A 7322-nucleotide genomic window follows, 5' to 3' on the forward strand; every position below is an offset into this window, starting at 1 on the left:
GACCGTGCCAGACAGGGACTGCAGAGTAAGTAGCTTTACATGACGTCATTCCATTGAAATCATGTGACAGTTGTAATCAATTGGCATCTCAGCCCATTGAATTGAATGGAAAGGCAAGGGCAGGACGAGGACCACAAACTACAGCATATGGATCAAAGAGATCAAAGCCTTGCCATTCAACTAAAGAGAGTGTCTTATGCTGATACTAGTATTATTAACTCATCAGCCGTTAATAGGAGATTCATTGCACTCAGTAACTCTGTCTATCTATTTGCAGAGTAGCTGGGGCAAACAGAGTTGAAAAGTCACATTGTCCACTAATTTGAATATAATGAGGAAGGCTGCTCAGTCCTGGCACTAGGGATTCTCCAGACAATGGCAGATTTAGAGAACATTCATAATTAATCAATATTGGAACAACATAACCCAGAACCACTTAGAATGATGGCAAACACACGTACGTTATTTAAACAGTTGTAGCAACATGTGGGGACATGAAACGCTATATCATTCAGGACCCCGCTACTTACTAACAGCTGTGATTGTCTACATTTTTTACAGTATTACAGAATTCTGTAAAATGTTGCCCTGTTGACTTACTGAAAATTCTAGTTACCCAAACAGTACCTATAAGGAGGCTGTGTGGTCCAGTGGTTAAAGAAAAGGGCTTGTAACCAGGAGGTCCCCGGTTCAAATCCCACCTCAGCCACTGACTCATTGTGTGACCTCGAGCAAGTCACTTAACCTCCTTGTGCTCCGTCTTTCGGGTGAGACGTAATTGTAAGTGACTCTGCAGCTGATGCATAGTTCACACACCCTAGTCTCTGTAAATCGCTTTGGATAAAGGCGTCTGCTAAATAAACAAATAATAAGAAAAAAAGAAAAATGCAGACACAGTTAGTTGTCCAGAAACAGCACGATATTTATTCAACACATTACAGACAGATCTTTCTCTCTCTGCATTGCAGACTGATCGATTTGTTTTGTACATCTTTATTTACAAGGATTTAAAATACTCCTTTTTTTAATTTCAGACAGATATTTACATCATCAATGGTACGACAGTTCACATCTTTATGTCAACAGCTTTACCCATTGGCAAGAACAGCTGTAAAGAGAATGGCTTACATGCATGAATTGAATGACCCCTGAATGGATACCCAGCATCTTTTAATATATTTTCACAATAAACATTGTCGTCACAAGAAAGTCTTTGCACTGGTCCCACATACTGTACACTTAAAGCAATTCTGTATGTCTGTGCAGTGGCAGAGATACCTCACTTCTGTGGAAAAACAATGCTTTCAGGTTTTGTAGGTCATTTCTAATACTGATACAGAACTGCAGTGCTGGAAATGTAGTCCCTAAATCAGACACACTCAGACAGAGGACTGCCTCAGTGTGTAACAGTGTGTGTAAATGATGTCTCACTATCTGTTATTTCAGGTGTCAGAATCAAGGCTTAAAAAAAAAAACACACATTAAAACAACAACACTGTCACACGTGCCTCTGATTTTTTTTTTCTTTGTCTCAGGTGAAGTACTTTTATCTTGCCACACCACTAAATCCAATAGAAGTACTTCTGCAAATTCACTTCCTGTGTTACACTTAATAAGATCCCACCTGACCACACTTAGTTTTTCCATGTGCGTCCTATTACCTGTAACACTGGAAGTGACCTTTGGTGTCGCCCTCACCTGAGCAGGAATGTCAGTCAGGAAAACGAAAACAGAAAAAACAAAGAGAGACGTGCGAGAGTGTTGTTGCTGCTAGAGGGTTGTTTACACTCATATAACAAACAGAACAGCCAAAGTGATCAAAGCTAGCATGTTTCAAATAACACAATTACACCTGATTTGTTGCATAGATTTTGTAAAGTTTATAGAACTTTTGATTTATGTATTTATTTTTAATTCCCACTCAACAGTAGTATTGGCAGATGTGAGAAGAGTTGGCCAAATAGTTGATTGTCAGGTTGATAGCAGCAATTAACTACCCCGTCTTCCCCCCTCCCCCCTCCAAATACAAGGATTCTTATCCCATGCTGTAAATACAGTAAAGCATTCCAATGATACATACACCTATAACTTGCACACAACAAATTAACAATTTGACCAACCTATTGTTAAAAAAAATAAACTGTACCCCATAATTCTTGCAGATTGCCAAAAGGTGGCAGCATACATTAAAACAACATTAGTGAACACTGCTGACTGTACCCCGTGTGCTGTGCATTGTTGGGAATGTCATTTTTAAATACAATTACAATTGTTTGGATATTTATATGTGCAAATCAGATGGGAAATGCTACCAAAGTCATTTCACTCCCTACCCACCCTGTCCTCAGCAACAAAAGGATTGGTTGAAAGTGACAGATTTATCCATAACAGTTAAACACTCAACAGTGCTTCATTTTTATAGACACAGAAACTAAAATTAAATGACGGATGTTTTGAAAAATTACATTGAAAAAGACTTTGTCGAAACATCTGTCATTTAATTTGCGTTTCTTTTAGTATTTCTAGCCTTGTTTACACAATATGACGCTCAGAAGATAGAATACAGGTCTTCTCCAAACGAGTAACAAGCAGACAAATTACTTTGGTAGCGTTCCCGCAACTGATCAGTGGAATAATGTACAAAATGGGTCCAAGTAATTTCCATGGCTAAAAATGCAATAATTAACTGTAGAATGAGGCAGGAACAGTAGAGAGTGTTCACTAACATTTAATAACATCACCATCTCTACCACCTATGAAAGAATCTCCCTAAGCAAGACTCCCTTTAGAACATCAGCTAGCAGCTGTGTAATACTGTGCTTCCATGCACCGTGCACAAGGGTGGAGGCTTAAGTTTCAAGGAGGGGGGTGGGCAAAGTAAAGTGTTGTGCTTAGTGGGAGGGCTATAGGTAACAAAGAAACCACACACTGTCCACATGCATTTTCACCTTTTGTTTTACAAAGGCATGTACTTAAAAATGAGCTAGGCTCAGTCTGCTGACATAAAATCTCAATAAGGGATCGGAACTATACATAGCAGCCTTCAGAGATATACATACTGTGTAACACAGACATTCTCTTTATCTTTCCTTTATACATGTTCTACAGCAGCAGCACAGAAAATAAGTTTGAATTAAAAACATACATAATAATAAAATCAATGGTAAAGAAATGCTAACCATCGATAGCATTGTAGCAGGTCTCGTCTGATTGTGAATTGTATTTAACTTCCTTATGGATCTAAACAGTTATCTTACTCTGACTTGAATGATCTGATTAGCTTGATCAATCAGTACATAGGCATCTGTAATAGAACAGCTTACACAAACCGTTTCTAATATCACACACACACACCATATCTGGGATTCATAACCCTAATGCCTTTGCTCTACTTCTAAATTCATTCTGCATGAAATATAACCACACATTATATATTTGCAATATAACACATTTCGTTATTTGAACTTATGATTGCAATAGAACATTTGGTAAAACCCTGTGAAGACTAAATGTGTGTGCCTGGGTCTGTTTTTTTTTTTTTGCTCAGTCCAATTTAAAACATAAATCATTTTAACACTACAGCAACTATGGCACAAAGATTAAGAAAATAAATTAAACTATTTTTTTTTTGGAGTAATAGTGTACAATAGCAAAGGTTTTGATGGAAACAAATTTTAGTAAGTAATGAGGTTAATGAACTGAGATGAAAGGATATAATTCGTCCACCCAACTTCAAATGTCAAGCTTAATTAAAAAACCTGAGGATAAAGAAAATTATTCAAGTACACAAACATTTTTTGGCTAAAGTCTTCATCGGTGTTGATGAACAACTGGCTTCACCCGAGTCAAAGGGAATTTGAAGTCTGGAATACGAACCCAACAGAAAAATGACAGGGGACTGGTAAGAATGTGGATATGCCGAATGTAAGAAAACGTTATTTTAAAACCTTGGCATCTGATTATTTAGCAACAAGTGTCATCGTGTACTTGAAGCAACTGTAACAAAGAGGAGGCTGGGCATGAACCGGCAGCCTGCACATTGCCAGTGAGCGTCTCCGCCTCAATGCAAATGAGCCGGGCTCATGTGCAGTCGTGGTTATAGAGTTTCACCTTTTAAGCATTGTTACACAATCAACTGACAAATTCAGAACAGCCACAAACAATTCTTCAGAGGAAGAACGACAGCAGAAGTACCCAAAGTGTGCACAAGACACTCTATTCCATAATGTGACCCAGTGTGTTGCGAATGTTATGCCTATGATATAAAACTGAGTCCTCCCAATATAGAAATCCATGCACATCTCCAACATCATTCCTACTACAGAAACGAAGAGAAAAAAACAAAAAAAGAACTACTACTACCATGTATTCCAGGGGCATACCAAATCCATTTAATGCAATATTGTACAGTACTAAGTCAACTTAGGTCCAGTACAATTAACTATGGATATAGACTGGAAAATAAATCAAATTTTCTGGCTTTTAAAGGAAATCATTAAGGATAAAATGAAAATCCTATTGCAGGTGTTTTAGTAGGAAATGATTTAAAGGTCTGGAAATCTTTACTGCAGCATTATCTGCAAGCAATTAAGGGAGACTATTGGTGCTGTGGACACAGCCTCTCTTGTACAGAGGAAACCTACACTAGAAAGACAAAGTACATGAGCTTGAATGATGGAACTTTGCTTGCTTGATTTTAACTAAAAAAAAACTGGGACTAGTTTAAGTTTATTGGCTGGTTTCACAGACCCTGATTAACGCTAGCCAAGCCTTGGATTACATTACCTAAGGTAAAATTAGGTAGTTCCAGATTAGTGCAGGGGCTATGAAACCAGCCATCTACATTTAAAAGGATAGGGTTCAGTAACTGCATTCATCTCTTTACAGAAAGGGGAGTGTTCTAAACGTAATATACTAGCCTACCTTTTGCTGCAATTGTCCCTGATGTTGCAATGCAGAGGCTCCTCTTAGAAATATCTGTTAATAGACACATTACAGTGAATGAAGTTTAAGAAGGAGTCACAACCCATCACACACAATACATATTGCTTAAACACCTTCAAATGTTAATTACCAACACAGTTTGAATTCCAGACAACATTTGTTTACCAAAGCTCTTACAACAGTTTTTGCAAACTTCCGACTACCTTAAAAGGTAGCATTTACAGCTAGGTTTCGCAGACCTCGATTAGCACTAACCTTGGACTACCTTAAAAGGTAGCATGAGGTAGCCCAAGATCACTGCTAATCAGTACAGATCAGCTGCTACTATTGCAAGTCACATGAAGAGGCATCTAGTAATATAAATGAAAACAACCCAACAACCCTTTACTGTCTCCTGCACACTGTAACGTGAACATCACTCTACTGGCAACACAATTCATTGTACATGTCAGCAAATACAATAGTGCCAAGTTATAGAACAGCTTTCACAAACCTACCCTTCACCAAGATAAACATATAGTAGCCCATTAAAAACAAGACTGGAAAATGACTGCTACTTTCCAACGCTTCATATCCAATCACTTGATGTTGATTTTTCTTGTAATGGAAAAACTGCAGAGAATAAAGTCTGGAACGACCTTTCCAGCCTTTAGCAAACCAATTTATTTGACACGTCCCAGGCGTGACAGGTAGAACACATACTTTCATTCTAAAGCACTGCTTTCTAAATGACTTTCAACCGTTTGAGAAAGTTTTTTATACAGGTTTGTACAAAGAGAGAAAAATAAAAACGACCAAATTCCTTTTAACCATTGCAACATGAACAGAATATTAAACAAAACAGAAGGCAGAACACTAACAATGCATTGAAAATCACTACGCGCCAGACTGCTAGAGCTTAACATCAGCTTATTGGACTCTGGATGTTAAATATAGATCAGTTTTTAGAAAGTCAACATTAATTTTTACTGGCCTCGTTTCATATATAAAACACACAGGACTCTGGGCTATATGTTCATATAAGTTTTACCATTGCAGAATATTTAATAAGCGATGCTAAAACCCCTTTGGTGTCAAAAGAATGAAAGTTGCTAAACAATTGTTGGACGACTGCTGAAAAAAAACTTATGAACATGGCCATCTCTGAAAATCACAATCTATATTTCCTTTTCTGCCGGATTTTCAGCTGGTAGGTGAAGAGGTTTTTAAATTTGATTACAGCAGAGTGCATCCTTAGTTTAATATTTCAAACCTCGGGCGTGGGGATTAAACTATGGGAACAGAACAGATCGAGGAAGGGTGAACGATGAGACTAATTGCTGCTGAAATCTACTGATTACCCAAAGCATATGTAATTTGGATGCTTACATCGTTCACTCAATTCCACACTCCCTCACTCCATTAAACTAAATTAACCATGTCGTTGGGTCTTTTTTTTCACCCTCGATAGACCTGCTCAGATTAAGAAATTAAAAGAAAATGCCACGGTCCATTTCATACGAAACACACATCATTTATGATAAGGATCTACAGAACCCTTAGTACATATTCCTTACACCACTTCTTAATATCCCTGTTGCAAAGGGGGACTGTATACACACAATACCTGTGTATCAAGTGAAGTGTATAGCCTGCTTTTAAGCAGTGAGGAATTTCACCCGTTTTTGTAGACAGCAGCTAAGAAGACAGCCAGCAGCACACAGTCTCAAAAGTGGAGGGTCTAAATAACCTGTAACCCTGCACTACAGTATCGTCGTATGTCTTATTCTATGATGGGATTTTAAAAAGAGGGTCAATAAATCCCCCCTAGAGGATTAAAAGTGAGATTGTATTTCCATCTGTCGCTGTGCTGATGCTTTGTTTTTCAGAATTCCAGAACAATTCTGTTTTATCTCCCCCCCCGGAGATCAGCCGAAATGCACTGTAGGAGCTGGTGTAGAGCCCACTCCGGTACGAACGGACGTCTCTGTTGTCACAGGGCACAATGTCCGGACAACGAAAAGGAAGTGTGCTGGGAGACCACGTTCTAGCAGCTGGATTAAACCACGCATCCAACATGTGCAGACACCGTAACCCTTACAGTTCACATTGCCAAAGGAGACAAGCAGCTGAAAACACCCAATACTGTAGATTCCACAGTCAATGTTTGCCTTCCCTCCTCACTGTACCAGGCTGGTCCCTGCCTGTTTGTACCACACACGGCTATTGGAGAAGGCAGGTTGGCTGTAGATCCCATTAACTTCGTACATGTCTTGCACTTGACACTTTCAACTTTCTAGAACTGGATCCAACGGCCAACACATTGAATTCTGAACCCTTTTCTTTGATTCTTTTTTTGGATTATAATAATATTTATAATAACAAATCTTACAGGTAAT

General features: G+C 38.5%; 1 protein-coding gene across 1 annotated transcript in view; it reads right to left on the reverse strand.

Annotated features, from left to right (window-relative positions):
- Nucleotides 1–897: 897 nt before the first annotated feature.
- LOC117408428 (hyccin 2-like) overlaps nucleotides 898–7322 on the reverse strand; it is a 63131-nt gene continuing 56706 nt past the window's right edge. The window contains exon 12 of the mRNA XM_034013422.3: nucleotides 898–7322. This exon is cut by the window's right edge and continues 1471 nt beyond it. The gene's annotated coding sequence lies outside the window, so the exon portion shown is untranslated.

The sequence above is a fragment of the Acipenser ruthenus genome, chromosome 10 (genome assembly GCF_902713425.1).
Source record: "Acipenser ruthenus chromosome 10, fAciRut3.2 maternal haplotype, whole genome shotgun sequence".
NCBI classification, from domain to species: domain Eukaryota; kingdom Metazoa; phylum Chordata; class Actinopteri; order Acipenseriformes; family Acipenseridae; genus Acipenser; species Acipenser ruthenus.